A 20,655-nucleotide genomic window follows, 5' to 3' on the forward strand; every position below is an offset into this window, starting at 1 on the left:
GCGACAGGATATTTAATTCAAAGAATGAAGCAGCATTGGACTCCTGTCGATGACACATTCAATAATAGAGAAATAAATAAATTGTGAATGAGTTGTGACTAAACAACGAGAACCAATTAATGGTCTTTAAGGGGTTCCATATTCATACGATCGTACTTCAAACAAGAAGCGTGAAGTACCTTCCTCCCTGGTTGCACTGGGCTCCATTCTCAACTCTTCCAATAGAGGATTTTGACACTCATACGAGGCAAGAGAGTTATGCGGCTCCTTGGACGAATGGTCAGCGTAGTGGCCTTTTGTTCAGAGGGTCCAAGTTTCGATTCCTGGCGGGGTTGGGAATTTTAACCGTGTTTGGATATTTCATCTCGCTCACAGATTTGTCTAACTACACACCTCTTCATTTACACAAAACCACAGAAGCACGCGCAGTAGTAGCAGAATACGTCCCTGCGCATATGTTTGGTGTCTGGAAGGGCATCTGACTGCCAACCTGGGCCATGTTCACAAGTGCAACAAAAAACGTACTCGCGATCCCACCAGATGAGTGAGTAATAAGGGCTTCATTCAACCTCGTGAAAATAACGGGGAAGAGACATAGTGTAGGTTTGAATATAACATTATAAACTGGTTATGGAGTTCCACTGCCTGCTACCATTTCTTGATGGATACAGTACTTTTGTATCCATCTCTTAGCACAGGCCAGAGTAAAGTGTAGCTTCCACCGAAGTCCCAGTCTCATCCATGGCTGTGACAATATGGAAGCTGCTGGGGTATGGGTGGTGCAGAGTAATGACATTCAGAGCACGACTAGTGCATCTGAGTGTTATGAAAGGTGTTGCTCATAGGGTCAGTCGTGCTGCAATAGCACTTTCTGACCCAGTGAGGAAAGCAATGGCAAACTACCTCACTCCTCGTCTTGCCTAGTACGCCTCATTTTGGGCTGCCATTGATTTTTGCGGTTTCCTTATAACCGCATAACCCTTGGTGGTGCTATTTGAGGATCCAACCAGCCTCTGGGCTGATGACTTAACAGACAGATGGAATTCCATGGCTTCTCACTTCAATTCTAGACGAATGTTACCTAATATACTGAGCATAGCTACTTCACTCACGATAGTAACCTTAATTAAAAATAATCACACAACCAAAGTAACTGCGCTGCACATGTTATACTCACGGACTAAAAGTATCCTGGGATCTTGACCTCGATATTCGCATTCCTTACAATTGAAGAAACAATAACTAATCGCGTATATCTTCGTATATCGTATATCTTTGTACAATAGAAATATCTTCTTGAAAGATTTCCTGATCAAGAAAGTTGTTTGCTCACTCTTGTAACAATTTAAACTCCTGAATGACTGTATAACCTGAGAGCGTGAAGTAGTGAATTAATGTACCAGCTCAATATAGGCTGAAAACTTCTTGCATTCTGATGAAATCATTGATAGCAGTGAACAAAGTTAATTGTAGGCTGAAAAACTTGTTGTGTTCTGATGAAATTACTGATGGCAATGAACGAAATCAATAAAGTACAAAAATGTTATATCATATTCTCGAAAAATGTACGTTATTTTAATGTTTCATTCGGATTTAGGTCTTATGGAATCTTGTTAATCATTTATGTTTTATTTCGTGATAAGGCAAGAGGTTCTACTGTCCAAATATGAATTATTGTATTCATGTATTATATTTATTTAATTAATTAATTAATTTGTTTATTTATTTATTTATTTATTTATTTATTTATTTATTTATTTATTTATTTATTTATTTATTTATTTATTTATTTATTTATTTATTTATTTATTTATTGTGTAGTTATTGCTAAAATGGTGCAGCCCTTGTAAGGCAGACCCCTCTAAAGAGAGTGGGTGGGGTTTACCGTGTGTAGGACACTGCGTGTTTACTGTGGAGGAGGATAGTGCTGTGTGTCTTGCGCGAGTTGCAATAATGTTGGAGCCAGCACCAACACCCAGGCCTAGAGTCAAGGAAATTAACCGGTTAAGATAAAAATCCCTCCACCCTACCGGAAATAGAACCCGGGGTCCCGAGGACCGAAAGCCAAGACGCCAACTTCTCAGTCATGGATCCGGACAATGAACCTGCCAGCTAAGGCATTTCCTCGTCTCAATACACTCCTCCGCATTCTCTAAACCAGACTGTCCCCCACTTGCTGAATGCAGGAAATAGTTTCCTTTACTGTCATTGTAACATAGGGGTTCGTAACCTTAGGGTCACCATGTCCTTCGGTTCCGCACTTTATTTTGTGAAAATTAACATCAGAATCCGACTACTTCTAAATATTATTTAGTATCCAGTAATCGGGAGATTGTGGGTTCGAGCCCCACTGTCGGCAGCCCTGAAGATGGTTTTCCGTGGTTTCCCATTTTCACACCAGGCAAATGCCGGGGCTGTACCTTAATTAAGGCCACGGCCGCTCCCTTCCAATTCCTAGGCCTTTCCTATCCCATCGTCGCCATAAGACATATATGTGTCGGTGCGACGTAAAGCAAATAGCAATATATATGTCCGCTTCCGCAGCGTAACGGTTAGCACTATTAGCTGCCATCTTCGGAGGCTCAGGTTCGATTCCTTGTACTGCCATAAATTTTAGAATACCGAATGCTGGTATGCGGTTAAAATGGTACGTTCAGATCACCTCCAACGGGGGTGTGCCTGAAAAGAGCTGCACCACCTCGCGATGAGGACATGAGTTTACTTACTTATGACTTCTTGTCATTCAAAGATGCGACCATGATTTCAAGAGTGAAGCTGTGGATCACACTGAACTAATGAACTCCTGGCATTCTATTTCATGAGGAATGCAATTCAGGCTGAGTAATTATCAACGTCTAGGCAACATATTTATTTAATTAAAAGTTCTAGGTCACAGGTTCAAGTGTGCGCGAGAAGACATGTGAATGACGCTGGATTTGTCGTCCCGTAATGTCCCGTACGTGCTCAATGGGCGGAAGGTCTGGTGATCTCCCAGGTTAAGAAAACTGAGCGGCACTCTGCAGAGCACTTTGGGTGACAGCAGCGGTAAAACATTCCCTTGCATACTGCGAACGAATGGCAGCACAACTGGTTCAATCACCAGTCTGAAATGCAAATCCGCTGTCAGAGTGCTTGGGATAACGGCGAGAGTGCTCCTACTGTCATCGCTCTCCAGACCTTACTCCTGGTGTACGTCCAGTGTGTCGACGCCGCAGTCAGCTTAGTTCCAAACGCTCACTTGGCCTCCTCCTTACCAACTTACGGCCATCACCGGCCCCAAACCAGAAATGGCTCTCATCAGAGGACATAACAGATCTCCACTCCACCCTCCAGTGAGCTCTTGCTCGACATCACTGATGTCTCAGAGGGCAGTAATTCGGAGTTAGTGACATGAACGCTACAGGACGTCTGGCTTGTAACTGTCCCTCAAGTAATCGATTTGTTACAATTCGCTGTGTCACTCTGCTGCCAAGTGAAGCTGTAATGGCTGCTACAGATACAGTACGATCCACCACAGCCATGCGGTGAATACGGCGGTCATCCCGCTCCGAAGTGGTCCGTGTGTGGCTGGAACCTGGTCTTCCTGAAATAGTGCCTTCCCGCGACCATTGGTGCCAACACCGATGCACTGTGTGTACCTCCTTGATAACTATTTCTGCAATATCATGAAAAGAACATCCACCTTATCGTAGTCCTATTACACGGCCTCGTTCAAATTCAGTAAGCTGTTGATATTGCCTTCTTCGTCTCCTTAAAGGCATGTTTGACTCACACCTACCTCACTACGTCAACACCGGATGATGACTAACGTTCACGAAGTGTACAACGCATACATAAAGCAAACTTGCTTTGCAAGATCACAGTGGCGCTCCTTTTTTTTAATTTTATTTTAAAAATATTTTTTAGATTTTTTATATTTTGACTGATATTTTCTTATTCTCTTCATTCTTTCCTTGTTTCCGTTTCATTTTCTGCTTAAGGACGATACACACACACCCAGTCCTCGAGCCAGCGGAAATAACCAATTAAAGTTAAAATCCCCCACCCGGCCGGGAATCGAACCCGCGGCTCCTTGAACCAAACGCCAGCACGCTAACCATTCAGCCATGGAGCCGGACAACTACTAGCACCACTCTTCGTCCACTAGAGCGCAAATGTGAATAGGCGTCATATTTGAGATGTGCAAACACGCCTCCCGAGTTTCCTTTATTTAGCACAACTCCGTCGTGGTGTTGGGATTTCATTTTCCACCGGTGTATTATTATTATTATTATTATTATTATTATTATTATTATTATTATTATTATTATTATTATTATTATTATTATTATTATTATTATTATTCAATGTACTTAATTGCAACCAAACGGAACCGTTTTCGGAACAACAGGTGAAAGGGGATGAGAGATTAGGACGAAACCGTTTGTGAAGGACAATATTGCTGTACCTGTTGAGATTTCAAATAATTATTTACTTTGAAATATTTCCACATAATCGGACGATCAGTTGGGTTGCGTACTGCAGCCCGTAGGATCGAAAACATTTAAACATTCAACTGAAGAGGCTAGAATGTTTGTTCCTCCAAGACATCACGAGGGCTTACTACATTAATAAGGGCTAGGCTGAGTGGTTCAAACGATAGAGTGCGGGCTTTCTGAGCCCAAGTTGGGAAATCGATCCCAGCTCAGTATGGTGGTACTGAAGGTGCTCAAATTCGTCAGCCTCCTGTCGGCAGATTTACCGGCACATAAAAGAACTGCTGTGGGATAAAATTCCGCCACTTCAACTTCTCCGTAAACTGTAAATGTAGTTATTGGGACGTAAAACCGATACAGTAATCTTATTACGTTAAATAGAGGGTCATATCAACAGCCTCAATACCGATGTTGAACCATTCCATCTTAGAACTGAAAATGACTTGACCGTGTAAAATATATATTCACGTCATCTTATGATCGATGAAACGTGTAGAGAATACTTCAGTATACCTCAGCAGCAGATGGTATAGCTCTGAAGAGACAATACCTTGCACTTTGGAAGCCAAAGCTACCTTCAATAAAATGGGTAACCTCTTCAAAAACTGTGAGATGATAATGCGCACAAAGGTGGAAACTTCTTCGTTGTTATATGTTCTGTGATTCTTTATGGAATTAAAACGTCGGCATTGACAGAGACATTTTATCAAGAAGGAGGACTCTATGTAGCCGTGCAGAAGGATGAACAGACCAAGTGGCAAACAGCGAAATTCTACGAAGAATGAAGAAGTACAAGGAAGAACTGACCACTGTGATAACAAGGACGCATTATGAGGGACAGAAGTAGATACCAACTACTGTAATCCATCCTTCAATGTAAGATGCCAGGAAAGAGAAGAATCTTCTGGTTAAAAAGTCTGAGAACCTTGACATCGAAAACAACTACAGAGCTATTCCAATACAACTTTGAGGGTTGTCAACATTTGTAATGGATAGGGACCAGAGAAAGTATTTCAATATTTTCAAATTCACTTGAATTATTTCTTCGTCCCCAAGTTTTAAGAGAGTGGAAACTTAACATTTGACAGAAGTTGAAGTAAACTCGCGGGAAAATGGAGGATACTTCTTTGAAGAAGAAAACTTCTTAAATATAATATGTAAAATTCATTTTGTATTCATCTGATGAAGTGCACATAACTTTCCGTTCAATATAATAAATTTGCTCAAAATATCTTTGAATTGCATGAATGTTGTAAAAATTTGTTGAAATATTATTCAAACTGATGCTATAGCTTAGATTTAATTCTTCATTGAAAGTGATTGTAATCTTAGGTATTTTTGAGACTGAAGTGGAGTTTGTGTGTAATATGGTTCTCCATATTACTGTTGGTTGTCATGTGCCGTGTCGTAAAGAGCGTGCACCTAATACCGACTTATGGACGTTTAATTTCTCGCGTCTTCTGGTTTAAATACTTCATATTTGCTTCTTCTAGTGTCATTCAGTTCAACCCGACACAGTGCTACAGGATGATGGATGACTTTCCTCACAATGAGGATACTGTGTTCCCCAGTCTCAAACCCTAAATTTGTTAGAGGAGCAAGCCTGAAAGCAAATGGGTTAGGCATGGTTTGTGGCTGCAATGACGTAGGCGAATTTTTACGAAAGGAATGAAAATAAACGTGTATTTGTATAGCTTCTCTTGTGCCTCGTCTCTCATTCTTTGAGATGTTCTGTTACATTGGAGGCTGCTTGTGAGAGAATAAATTAGTAGTGCATACGGGCCCTTTGAAACGAGAACTTGGGCAAGTACACAGCAGCAGAGTGCTGTATATGGAGGACATAAAGACAAATATTACTCACATCGTGTGAGTCAACGATTCTCCTTCAATCCAAACTCTCAGCTCCCTTCTTAATGGAGCTGGAGATTTTAGAAAACCTCACTGACAAAATTGATGACTAGTCTCTATATCTGTGAAGGGCAGAGACTTGTAGCACATCGGGCAAGCTCCATTCATTCTATTATCCACAACTACACGTCCCTGTATTGACTCCAGCCTGGAGTAGCAATCTACCAGAAGTACGGTTCAGTAGTTTTGGTACAATACATAAGTGACGTAGTAAATCGTATAGTTGCTGGTATGGTAGTACTGGTAGGGAAAGAAATATAAATGAACGTATAAGACGGAAACTGGGAGCCAGTCCGTTGTTTAGTGCCTTATTGACACAAAATATGCACACTGCTTGTTCTTCTTCTACCACTTTCCCCACATCAACTGGGTTGCGGGTGCGAACTGTGTCGCTTATGTGGATTCGGCCTTGTTTTACGGCCGGATGCCCTTCCTGATGACAACCCTATATGTAGGGATGTAATCACTATCGCGTGTTTCTATGGTGGTTGGTAGAGTAAAATACCCGACTGGCCCGATTAACCAAACTAGAGTAATTATTTCGGACAAACAGTTGTACCCGTTCTTCGCAAGCTAATTTGCAGTTGATAACATGTTACTGTCAGTAATTTATGCGAAGTAATAAGGCTCTAATGCAACAAGTTCAAATGATATTTTCTTACGAAAGCGCGTGACAGTAACGTGAAATACGATGAACCTGAACAAAGTCGAGAGAGAATGATGACGATTTCCGAATTTATTGTACCGTACAGTTCCTGGTCCGAAGTTGTGAGATATTGTCCGTGATTCTCAGGTTGCATATTGTATCTCTGACCATTGGCGTAGCGTTCTGACTTTGATGATACCTCCCTTATATCTGTCGTATCGAAAAGAATAAAATGGATCTTCAGTTTTTCCTGTTGCCCACCTTGATGTGACATGCATGGCATGCTCCACGGGACTTGGGACTAAAAAATCACATTCTTCGTTATCATCTGCGTTATTATCCGTTGTACGATAAAGTCTTATATGACATAACGGAACGGAAATAACATATTCTTAAACGTTTGTTGTATACAGTCCTTTGATAGACCTAATGTTAAAAAAAATATTTGGGAATAATCTTCCTATAAGTACCAACTCCGTGACTCTATGTGCACCTGATAACATAATCCTGAGTGAGTAAAATCCAAATACGCAGTTTAGTTGACATAAGTCCAGCAGTTTTCCAATTTTAGGAATATACAAGCAGAGAGACAGACACACTGACACGAAAGGGAAAAATTCTACCTCATGTTACCTCGGTGTTCAGAAACATTAGCTGCTGGTAATTTTAAAGCCGAGAGAAATATGATGCATCCTCTGATTTACTGCTGTTATGGATCCTTCAAATAACTGTAGGTCTGCGAGGGTATCCGTCACAGGCTGCAGAGCGTGAAGCCCGTAGGAAAAAAATAATTTTCACCGTCATTTGAAGAGTAAGCAAAATTATATACATAACGAAAAATATTAAAATGAAGGGGCGTTTCACATATAGTCTACAGATTTTACATATAATGAGTAGTGTAAGAGATAAATGAAAAAACTTTTCTGGTTTCCTATAAACTCCCAGTCTGTTTTGTGATTTTTACATGGTATGCATACCGAAACCTCCTCCTGGATGAGTAGACAGTAAATATGAAGTTTGGCAGAGACATAACCAGTAGGGTAAGAGGAAATTGAAAGGAACACTTCTTGTCTCCCTGTAAACCCACACTCTATTTAGTGATGTTTAAATGATATACATGCCGGGCGAGTTGGCCATGGGGTTAGGGCCGCCCAGCTGTGAGCTTGCATCCGGGAGATAGTGGGTTCGAACCCTACTGTCGGCATCCCTGAAGATGGTTTTCCGTAATTTCCCATTTTCATACCAGGCAAACGCTGGGGCTGTAATTTAATTAAGGCCACGGACACTTCCTTTCCACCCCTAGGTATTACCTAGTCCATCGTCGGCCCAGACCTCTCTGTGTAGGCGCGACGTAAGGCAAATGGTTAAAAAAGTAAGATATGCATATCGAAACGTGCCCTGGATGAGTGGACTCTAAATATGAAGTTTGGTGGAGATATAATCAACAGTGTAAGAGAAGATGGAAAAGAACTCTTCTGGTCTTCGTATAAACCCCCAGTGCATTCAGTGATTTTAAAATTATATGCACATATATGAATTCGCATCTGGATGATTAGACTCTAAATATAAAGTTTGGTCGAGACACATTCAATAGTGTAAGAGAAAATTGAAAAGAATCTCTTGTAGTCTTCGTATAAACTCCCAATCTATTCAGTGATTTTTAAATGATGTGCATATCGAATCCTGCTCCTGGATAAGTGGATTCTAAATATGAAGTTTGGTCGAGATATAATCAACAGCACCGGGCGAGTTGGGCGCACGCAGCTGTGAGCTTGCATCGGGCAGATAGTGGGTTCGAATCCCACTGTCGGCAGCCCTGAAGATGGTTTTCCGTGGTTTCCCATTTTCACACCAGGAAAATGCTGGGACTGTACCTTAATTAAGGCCACGGCCACTTCCTTCCAACTCCTACACTTTCCTATCCCATCGTCGCCATAAGACCTATCTGTGTCGGTGCGACGTAAAGCCACTAGCAAAAAAAAAATCAACAGTATAAGAGAAAAGTAAAAAAACCCCTCTTCTAGCCTTCCTATAAATCCCCAGGCTATTCAGTGATTTTTATATGACATGCACATCAAAACCTGTTACTGGATGAGTAGTCTATAAAAATGAAGTTTGGTCGAGATCTATTCAGCTGTTTACCCGTGATGTTGGAAGAAACAAACAAATTGACAAACAAACGGACTGCCAGACACGAAGCTAAAAACTACTGATACGATCTTGAATTGACCTGAAACTGATAAATATATCAACGTTGGCGAAATAAATGACATAACTGACAACGGCCCCACCCCCAGAATTGTATTTATAAGTTTAAAGTACATTTCACATACTGGTACACACATCAAAACATCTAAATAGTTAATGATGTTATTTTATATCAAATAGGGCGTTCTTCAACATATATTTCGTCTTTGTGATCAAAATTAACCTATATTTATTTAACTGATTTTGTACTACGAAATAATATTATTCACTGCCAGAGTCTTCTACATAAAGTAATCGTGTGGTGCATTCAGTAGACCTGTACTGGAACTCACTCTTTGGTCTTCACATGAGAAAGTCTGTTGCTAACTTTACCGTGGATCCTCTCATGAGCCTATCAAGTGCGCTCGCTTGCAGTTGTTGATGGAACATCCATACATTTGCAGGTAAGAGAACTGACTGACTGAGTCCTACACATTCCTTTTCCTCAGGTACAGGGTGAAACATGTTCAGCAGTGTCCCACAAACCATCAGAAAAGAAGAAACCATCGGAAGCTTGAAATTCATTAACATTAGATGGCATACGTCCACTGCCACGCCCAACGTTCATACTTACTGCCTTTATAGCGTGGATCTAACAGATTCGCCGCAGCATGGATAAGCTTGAAGGTGAATGTTGTACTTTTGTACCTGCAGACTTAATAAACAGATGGTTTTCTGGAGATAGTATTCAGCTATTGTTTAATAATGATGTTACTGATTTTTACGTCCCACTAACTACTTGTTACGGTTTTCGGAGACGCCGAGGTGCCTGAATTTTGTCCCGCAGGAGATATTTTTACGTGCCAGTAAATCAGTCGACACGGGGCTGCCGTGTTTGAGCACCTTCAAGTACCACCGGAACCTGCCAATTTGGGGTCAGAAGGGCAGCGCCTCAACCGTCTGAGCCACTCAGCCTGGCTCAGCTATTGCTTTTTAGAGAGACCACTTCTTTTGTAATTCTAATAAAGGGATAATGTACATCCGGAAATACGACATTGTCTGCCTGAAATTTGATGACGGCGGTAGACATTGTTCATAGTAAGCGACTTGCTCGTGCAAATTTCTCCCATGTCTCCTCCTTTAACACAACACTTCTTACGAACTGAAGTGAAAACAACAGATTTTAGAAAAGCCTATTTGTTCTTTAGGGGGCTTTCAAAACATGAAAGATCCAGCCCAGCGAGTTGGTAGGGGAGTTTTAAACTTACGGCGGAATTCTCTTACTGTTTAGCAACCAGTAGAGCATGAGGAATGCGACTGAACTTAAATACTTCTCTTACTGAGCTGGAATAGCTTCTAGAGTACAGACACAGCCATGATGGCTTTGATCAGGAGATTGATGCTACGGGCAGCACATCCTAAGCAGGTTATATATATATTGCTATTTGCTTTACGTCGCACCGACACAGATATGTCTTATGGCGACGATGGGACAGGAAAGGCCTAGGAATAGGAAGGAAGCGGCCGTGGCTTTAATTAAGGTACAGCCCCAGCATTTGCCTGGTGTGAAAATGGGAAACCATGGAAAACCATCTTCAGAGCTGCCGACAGTGGGGTTCGAACCCACTATCTCCCGATTACTGGATACTGAGCACGTTATATGCTTGTACCTTTCTTCCACTATTCACGAGGCACTCTGCATGTTTCTTGCATTGTTCGGTGATCAGCACCACAAACTCTTCGTCACCTATGACTTGAATAACTGTAGTAATGCTTGATGGTATAAACTGGGCATTTTCCCTGCACTCGCCAGGTCGAATACTCTTTAAGAAAGTTGGTTCTGGTGACAAGCCAATAAAATATGTTACTTGGTGTCCGGGCACATCTGTCCACCCATGTGATTTAAGCTGGAGCATTTGAAAGTTTAACGTTTTCTGTGACGACAAGGTGTATACCTTGTTATTCAGCGTTGAGCAACGTTCCACCCATAGCATGGTGGTTAAATATCTCATAGCCAGGATGAATGAACTGAAAAGCTCTTCGCCAGTACTGGGAATCTCATATATAAAGAAGTGTCAGAAAGCGTAAACAGCTCTAGCGGCAACTTCGTCTACCTCTTCACCAGAAACTGTTATTTTAGGAGCGCCTGATTTATAGGAGAAAATTGATAATGCGGCGTTTGGGAGGCTAGATAGCTCATCAGATGACGTTGCAAGCATAATTGACGTCGTTTCCTGTTCTCTGTAGAGGTTACGGAACTATAAATTTGATAAATTGTGGTGTCGATATGAGATGCACTGTTGATGTTCCACAGTTTATGGCCCTTCAGAGCAGGAGATTGTGGAGATATGACCTTAATTACGCCTCACTAAACTTTATATTTCCCAACTCCCCAATCTTACTGTTTACTGACATCATTGAGAAAGTTACACGTAAATCGAGACACATGTGATGACTGTTCTCGATCCACTGACATGCCCACTGCTCACCCCGCTGTCATCTACCCACTGAGATAAAACACTAGCTCCGCTCCACCCAAGTGTTTTGAATAAGTAATTCATGCCCAAGAGATGTTATGTACAGAGCAAAATTGGCCAAGATTACACCAGTGGGAACAAAACCCACTGCTTTCAAATTTCAAGTCCGATGCTCTACCCCGCGGTTCATACACACACTCACGCAAACATACCAGCTGTGAGCCCCAGGAGGTATTATGCAGGAACGAAGAGTTACTGTTCAATCCTCAGGTCTGTTGCTTTGAAGCCCACGTCTATCTCTCTTAACGTTGATCAAAATAATAGCCTCTCACATAATAATTTTTCATTCAGTTTGCTACGGAAACTCTAGACGTATTCCATTTCTAGCCTCCATTTGTTTTTATGAACAATCTTATCCGTGGTGTCGATATGAGATGCAGCGCTTGATATTCCACAGATGACAGACCACCTGAGCAAAAGATCGCAGAGGTATGACCGTAACTACGCCCCACTAAATTTTATATTTTCTCACTCCCAACCTTACAGGTTATTTATATCACAAATAACTCCCCGGATGACACGACCGATCAAACTAATCAAATCTTAGACTAACTTGGATTCTATTTTAATGTGAAACCTATAGTTCTTTCGATACCGTTAGAGTTTTCTACCGTATGGTGAGTTCTCTCTAATATTCTACATGGTGAGTCTTTTCTCTACGGCAAAACGCAGGCGATGATGAGGAGGATAGTATGCCAAGAAGTATGGTCTACTCTTTGTTGATTACAGTTTATCGAAGTTGGAGGAGAACGCACATCGTGCTGCGTGTAGCGAAACAGGTCTTCTCAACGTTGATTACAGTGGAAGCTACCGCCATGCTGTTCAGTCCTGTTTCTCGTCCGGCCTGTGTAGATCCTGTTACACAAGGCGCATTCACCAACAGTCTGCCCATAGGTTGCAGTACGAATATGTGTTGAATCTCGTTCAAATCCAGCTGCTTTAGCGTCATCAGATGCATGCCTGGTTGCGCAATTGTCTTAGGAGAATACAGTGTTAGTACATAAACGACGGTAGTGAAGTGGACTATGCATCTTGGCTTTTTTTCTTCCTAATCATCTCCTTGCCTATTGCCACTGAGGAGAGATTCATCCTGCATATTTAACTTTTTACACGAAATATTTTTCTTTAATGGGAGCGAACATCCGAAGATGAAGGCATTTCCTTCTTCTAGTGGCTTTAAGATATATTTTCGGCGACAATGGGATAGGATAGTGTTGGAGTGGGAAGGAAGTGGCCTTTGCCTTCATTAAGATACAGCCCCAGCATCTGGCTGGTGTGAAGTCACGGAAAATTATTTTCAGGCCTGCCTATGGTGGGATTCGAACCCATTATCTCCCGAATGCAATCCCACAGCGATACGGCCCAAACAGTGCCACACAGCCAACTCGCTTGGTGAGATGAAGTTGTCTTCTAAACGTGAGGAGATTTTTAAAATTTCCCAATCTGGTGTACTAAATATATAGCCTATATGAAATCTGTAACAAATCGTTTGTCTTGTATTCCATTTTAGGAGTCTGGGACACAGGGATGTTCAAATATGTGTAAAAAACGATCAGATAATATGTGCTAATGTGGTCGCTGTCTTCGTGTGTGTAGTTGTTGTTTTTTCAAGAAGGAAGCCATACTTTCCAGTGTTCACTCAGTTAATGTAATAATGTAAAATAATGCTTAATAGTGTGTTTTTACAGGTATGTTACAGTGTTATAATTATTGTTCGAAAGACTGAAAAGCTTTAAAGTTACAGAACTAGAATTGGAAAAGAACTATGTCATCATATCATTCCCGTGGACTGGAAATGGGAAAACACTGGAAAACATTTTGAACGACGGTCTACGATGGGATTCCCATTGATTTGATTCATCACAAAGTTTTATGTGGCCTTGAATCTAGTGAAATTTCACGTGGAGTATTTCTAGTGGAGTTTCACATTTTTATTCCAATGATACGGATATGCATTTCAATTTTCGAATATCTCACCTGCACCGAAAGGGATTCGAAGGACCTTCACCTTGTCATGAAGCTACCGAAGACGACGCTAGACATCCTAAGCTAGACTGGTCGGCGGTGATTTCCTTTTTTCTCGATACAATAGACTTTGCTACTGTTCAGATACAGTTGTTCAGTAAGCGTACAGCATACAGTATAGGTTAAGAAGTGTGAGTACGAGTAGCCGAGGTCCGCCACTCAGATGGTACTGATAACACCTGAGACCTTGCGCTGCCAAGTGTGTAAGAAATAGATGTATAGAACATACACTTCAGCAGCTGAATAATTTGGAGTAATTACGAGAAGAGTTTTCGTTCCTCGGGGTAGGTAATTCCCTTCTTATCTCCTTTGTGCGGAAGTAGAATCGCGATTTAAGTAGCGGAATACAAGTACTACTTTATTAGACACAACACATGATGTCCGACTCGTCGGCTGATGGTCAGCGTAGCGGCCTTCGGTTCAGAGGGTCCCGGGTTCGATTCCCGGCTGGGTCGGGGATTTTAACTTTCATTGGTTCATTCCAATGGCCCGGGGGCTGGGTGTTTGTGCTGTCCCCAACATCCCTGCAACTCACACACCACAAATAACACGCAGTTACCTACACATGGCAGATGCCGCCCACCCTCATCGGAGGGTCTGCCTTACAAGGGCTGCACTCGGCTAGAAACAGCCACAGGAAATTAAAAAGAATTACAACACATGATCTTCACAGCATCGTAATTGCGAGGATTTCTCTGTAAGTACATTCAAATCATGCAAACATTTAAGGAATATAATCCCTCCGTAAACGACTAACACAATAACAATAACAATTCCCACTCGCAACAATACATCATGTACACTTTCCGGTACATAAAGTATGTTTCACGCTTAGTAGAGATACGCTGTTTAATTAATATTGATGAACAGGTCCAGTATCAGATACATTTTTTGACGCATCTAAAGTGACTTCTACAGTTATTTTCAAGGATTCCAGCATGTTTTGAGAAGCGAATGTATATTTATAATCTCATAAGATGTCCTGCCACGTTTCAAGTTTCATGACCGAGCTCGATAGCTCCAGTCGCGTAAGTGCGGTCAGTATCCAGTATTCGGAAGATAGTGGGTTCGAGCCCCACTGTCGGCAGCGCTGAAGATGGTTTTCCGTGGTTTCCCATTTTCACACCAGACAAATGCTGGGGCTGTACCTTAAACAAGGCCACGGCCGCTTCCTTCCCAATTCTAGCCCTTTCCTGTCACATCGTCGCCATTATACCTATCTGTGTCGGTGCGACGTAAAGCAACTTGCAAGTTTCACGTGCTTTTGATCCTTTATTACATTCCTGTACAGAGACTGATGAATTTAATGCATCATTCGGAGAGCTCGTATCCTGTGTGAAATTTTCGGCTGTTTCGCAACCTTCGAATCCCTCTGAGTTAACACTCCGATGACATGTTATCCCATTAACAATATATCTTCTGAATATATGAAATGCCAATCAAACGTTCATTCACATGAATAAATTAGGATCCAAATGAGCGGATATCAGTAGCATGATAATTTATGCTATAAGGGCATTTCAGATCCTTCGCCAGTTCTCGTAAGCAAGACTTAGAAGGCAAAGAAAGCAACTTGTTATTTAAGCAGTGCCTTTGTAGACTTCAATTTTAAAAGTAGAGGTTCCAAGGGAAACTTACTATCGTAACATTTTAAAGTTGGTATTTCTTTAACATTGTATCAACTACAATTTTCTTCCTTTTTTTTTTTGCTGAGAGAGGCAACCTGTTTTGTTTTTGTTTAATTTTACATCACTTTGTTAAATCAAATGTATTCTAGCTTTAGCAAACGTTTCGTTTATTCTATGTTCTGATCAAATTATGTTCCTAAATCTCCAATATATACTTTAACGAAGTATTTAATTACTTCACTAGCATTTATGACATCAAGGGTATCTTCAACTGCTAAGCCTGAGAGGTCTTCACCGACATATTCTGATTACGGATTTTACTATCGAAAGGAATATCTGTTCGCAAGGATTATTTCTTTCACTGGAGAGTTAGGTTTTTTAACTTATTTGAAGAAAAAATCGGGCAGATTAGGAAATATATGGGGAACTACTTCTGACTTTAATTTCCACCCCTGTGTACGAACCTCTATTCTAACACCATACATCAAGAACGAGTCTACTTTTACTGAGAACTTATCGGAAAAATGAGTATCACGCGTGAAATAATTACTAGTCAGTTTGCTAGCCTTTCTATGGACAGCTTTCTTACAGTATAGCATTGCTGTCTTTAGATGGTCTGAAGAAGATCGACCATATCCAGATCTATATTCGGGTAGGAAACACTTGGGCATGTTGCAGTACCCAGTTTTTCCACGTTGCTCTGCTCAAACACAATGTATTTTACAGAATATACTCACTAAACAAATAAACAATAAGGTGACAGCTATACTGCCTAGACGCTTTCACAGTGAAAATTAATAGCTACAAATAAATTGGTGATTGCTATAAAAACTTGAGATAACCGTGACCGCGCGCTTATAGCAATACTAGCACACTGCCGTCTCAGGTGACAGCTTTGCGGCGGGGCACCGACTCTCTCCAGTTGGCTAACGGGTAGAAGCGGAAGAACTCACAATTTTAACAATTAACATGTTTTTTAGATCACACAGTATAGGGCCGCACTTTCGCAAAAACGTAAAAATTAAGATACTTATTTCGATTGCGACTAAAGTTTTGAAGGTAGAGAAATGGTGAAGGTGTCAAAACGCGTGTTTTGGAAAGCTCTGTCAAAAGGAAGAAAGACAATTTTTGGGAATCATATGCGGTCCAAATGTTAGTAAAAAAAATCTTAGAAAGGGCAATATTTAAAAACGAACGTTTTCCACAATTATTATCCGATATTAATTTTAAATATTGCAAGAATTAGTTGATGCCTTGTTAAAAAATGTATGTGCCAGATTTTTGAATTTCGCAAACCTAAGGTCTCCAGTTCTATTTGAAGGGGCTCATGTATGATATGACAATAGATTTACTAGTGATTTACTAGTCAACCAATGATTTTTCGGTTTGTAGGCGCGCGGCTGTGAGCTTGCATCCGGGAGATAGTAGGTTCGAATTCCACTATCGGCAGCCCTGAAGATGGTATTCCGTGGTTTCCCATTTTCACACCAGGCAAATGCTGGGGCTGTACCTTAATTAAGGCCACGGCCGCTTCCTTCCAACTCCTAGGCCTTTCCTATCCCATCGTCGCCATAAGACCTATCTGTGTCGGTGCGACGTAAAGCCCCTAACAAAAAAAACCTTCAGTGAAAATAACAAATATTATATTTCACTAAAAACTTCTATTTGGTTTATGTCAGTCCGATTCAAAGTCGTTTTACGGTGATGACGAGATAGGATAGGACAAGGATAGGACTAGGAAGGAAACGACCGTAGCCTTAATTATCGATGGAAAAGAAAAAAGGAATTCAAACCAGAATTCTGCGGAACCATTTCGTACGAGCCATTTATGAGGCCAGAAGCTCAAATCAAGATTAAGACGAGCTCATTTATCACTAACATTGAGTACACATCATACACAGTAAGAATGCTCACAATTGGTTCAGAAGTTGATCTATTAGCATTACCTTACAAGGCACGTGCTTTGAAGCAATGTGTGGACTCTAGTTATTGTGAACCACGAATGTACACGGAAATAATTCGATACCTTTATGGTGCACGAACTCTGAGGGACAATCAGACTATTCATCGAAGTAACTTACAAAAGGGACCTAGATTTCTGAAAGATTAGGATTCAGAACTAGTTAATTAGATGAGTTCCTGCTGTTACCGGAGGAGACTATACCTATGTTATTCTACTATGACAGCATTACAAGCAATATTGCAGTATTATTACAGCGCAATGGAGCCAGAACGTTACGATCTTATCGCCTGTCACTGGAGCGGAGGACTGCTGCTGTCCAGTCAGCTCGTTAAACAAGCTCCCAGGTGTTGGCTAACCAATTTCATATTAGAAAGAATCGCTACTTGGACTTCCAGGAAGACTGACCTGACTGCTGCGCTGTCTGTACTCTACTTGATCCTGGAAGCCGCATGAAGATCTATGTAGACTGTTCAAATAGTGAAAGAAAGGCAATAGAAGTTGCTAAATTAATTTAAGTCCCAGTGAGTAGGGAGCTACCACACGAATGTGAAACTGAAACTACAAACTCTTCGTTTAATTATGTACTTTGCATATCAAAGATGGCATTTTTCTTTATTAACTTACAGGTAATATAGATGTACATATTACGAAGATGTGAATTTTAAGTTCCATGAGCGTTTTACATCAGGAATATGATCTTAAAAAATCCAATGATAACAAAATAATGTTTTGTGATTTTTATTATTACTGTAGGACTATTAAGTACTGTAAGTTTTTTTCTAAAACCAGCATAAAATCTCTACAATAGTATCCTTCCCCTTAATTTTGATATTACACTCATTTGAAAAATTCCATATCTTGAAGGATCCATTGCAGAGGCACGTAAGCGTGTACAACACGTGACATGGTAGCATAAAGAAAACTTCAAAATCTTATACTAAAGCAAGCATTTATTGTAGGTAAGAAACATTTGCAGAGTACGCTTACTACGGTCGTGAACAGGCAGGGATACGGTAGGCCATGAAGGCATACAAACGTCAGATGATCTCCTGAGGGAGATCCTGCCTCAGCTTGCGCAGCTGACTCTTCAAATCTGCCGTAGTTGCTGCTGGCCGAAGTTGCCGTCCAATTTGGTCCTAAATGTTCTCAAAGGGTGAGAGGTCAGGAGGAAGCAGAACGCCAAGGAAACATTTTAACATCAGGAAGGCAGGAAAGAGACACCCTTGCCGTTGAGGCTGGGCATTGTCCTTGTGAGAAATGGGCTTGTCGAGCTGCAACGGGAAGTGAAGCACACTCGGTCGCTGAATTCTCTGGACGTATCACCACGCCGCCAGGTTTCATTCAAACACCACCAGTGGGAACCGGGAATCGTAGTAATATGTACCCCACACCAGGAAACCCCTCGTTGGGGTGGAGTGCCACTCTACAATGGAGCGTGGATCACTGTGCTGAACAGGAAATCTCCGGGATCGAATCCAGACAGAACCGTGATTCGTCGCTGAACACCACTCAACCCCAGTCCGCAAGCTGCCGTGCTGTCTGTTTGCGACAGCATTTCAAATGTGTCCTGCGATGCTCAGATCGTAATGATAGACATAGTAACGGGCCACCGCAATGACAGATACTGCAGTGCTAGCCGCCTGGAGAAAGTACTGGTGGGCACACGTGTATCTACAGCAACCGTGACATGTCACTGGATGGTGTGCTGCGACGCCCGTGGAGTGCTTGCAGCCTGTCACAAGATGAAACGAACCTCGCTGCTGGGGTTCGCTGGTGTCGAACCGAGCCTTCTCCACGCAAGTGTGTACCCTCACGTTAACACTACGTCGAATATCGACAGACAGTGTAGTCAAAATGGTTCAAGTGGCGAGCACTGCGCTGAAACGTCCAACCTGCATTAGTCCGTGATCCGGCCTCCCTCAAACACACACATACCGGGCGAGTTCGCCATGCGGCTATGGGTGCTCAGCTGTGAGCTTGCATCCGGGAGATAGTGGGTTCGAGCCCCACTATCGGCAGCCCTGAAGATGATTTTCTGTGGTTTTCCATTTTCACACCAGGCAAATGCTTGGGCTGTGCCTTAATTAAAGCCACGGCCGGTTCCTTCCCACTCCCTGGCCCTTCCTGTCCCATCGTCGCCGTAAGGTCTGTCTGTGTCGGTGCGACGTGAAGCAAGTTGTAAAGAAAAATCTCTCAAACACGTGTAGCTGGTCAAAGGCTTGTCGAATGTGCCGTCGGAGCATGCTGCAATGTTCAATCAACATAGTCCTGTGGCTCACATTGCTACTAAGGCATTTTTCGGTGTTTTGTATTTGTGAATGAGAGTGGGATATATATACGCTATCCAGTGGCACTTCAGCGCTAGCAATCAACACGAAGACGAGACACACGTCAGCCTATGCCATACTGTGTGGCTACCTTCGATGTACTCGCGCAATTTGCTCATGGTGCAGGATTTTTAAATTATTGTATTTGCTCAATCTGTGATTGTAGAAAGTTTGGTCGCCTATACATAATATATAACTAAAAGACCTATTCCACATCGAATAAGTGACTGCGCTGTTTGGATTACGCAGCTATCAGTTTGGGTTCAGGAGACAGTGGGTTTGAATCCCACTGTCGGCGGATGATTTTCGGTCGTTTCCCATTTTCACACATGGAAAATGCTGGGGCTGTATATTAATTAAGACCACGGCCACTTCCTTCCCACTCTCAGCCCTTTCCTATCCCAACGTCGCAATGAGACCTGTCTGTGTCGGTGCGACGTAAAGCCACTAGCAAAAAAAAAAAAAAAAAAGATAAACCACCTGCACCCATTTCATAAGCACTTGGTGTATCCGTTGTTTTTTTCTGAAGACGTGTAAGGAAAACTACTTATTCCAACAAATTGAAGAAATTCCGATGGGACCTACTGTGTCCGTGTGACGTAAAACGAACTTCTTGCATGTTAGAAACTTAAATGATGAGAAAGTCTCTCCCCCGCAATACATACCGTTCCTTGTGGTTTCCCCTTCAAAATTTCAACTTGGCTAATGCCAGTTTCATTTGTGAACCTCAAGTTCGTATGCTCTCTACATGTCTAACTCTAACTCTAACATGTCTCATACCTACCACGTGTCTGGTGTATACGTGTGGTCAGTTTTTCTCAATTTCTCCATTACTCGAAATCCCTATTAGTTGGTAGGTAGGCATGACATGGAAAGAAGGGAGTAATGTTCAAGAGTGATTAAGATATTACTCTTGCAGATGCACTGTTTAACTGCAGCAAATTCCGGGAGTTTCCTTT

The sequence above is a fragment of the Anabrus simplex genome, chromosome 2, assembly GCF_040414725.1.
Source record: "Anabrus simplex isolate iqAnaSimp1 chromosome 2, ASM4041472v1, whole genome shotgun sequence".
NCBI lineage: Eukaryota > Metazoa > Arthropoda > Insecta > Orthoptera > Tettigoniidae > Anabrus > Anabrus simplex.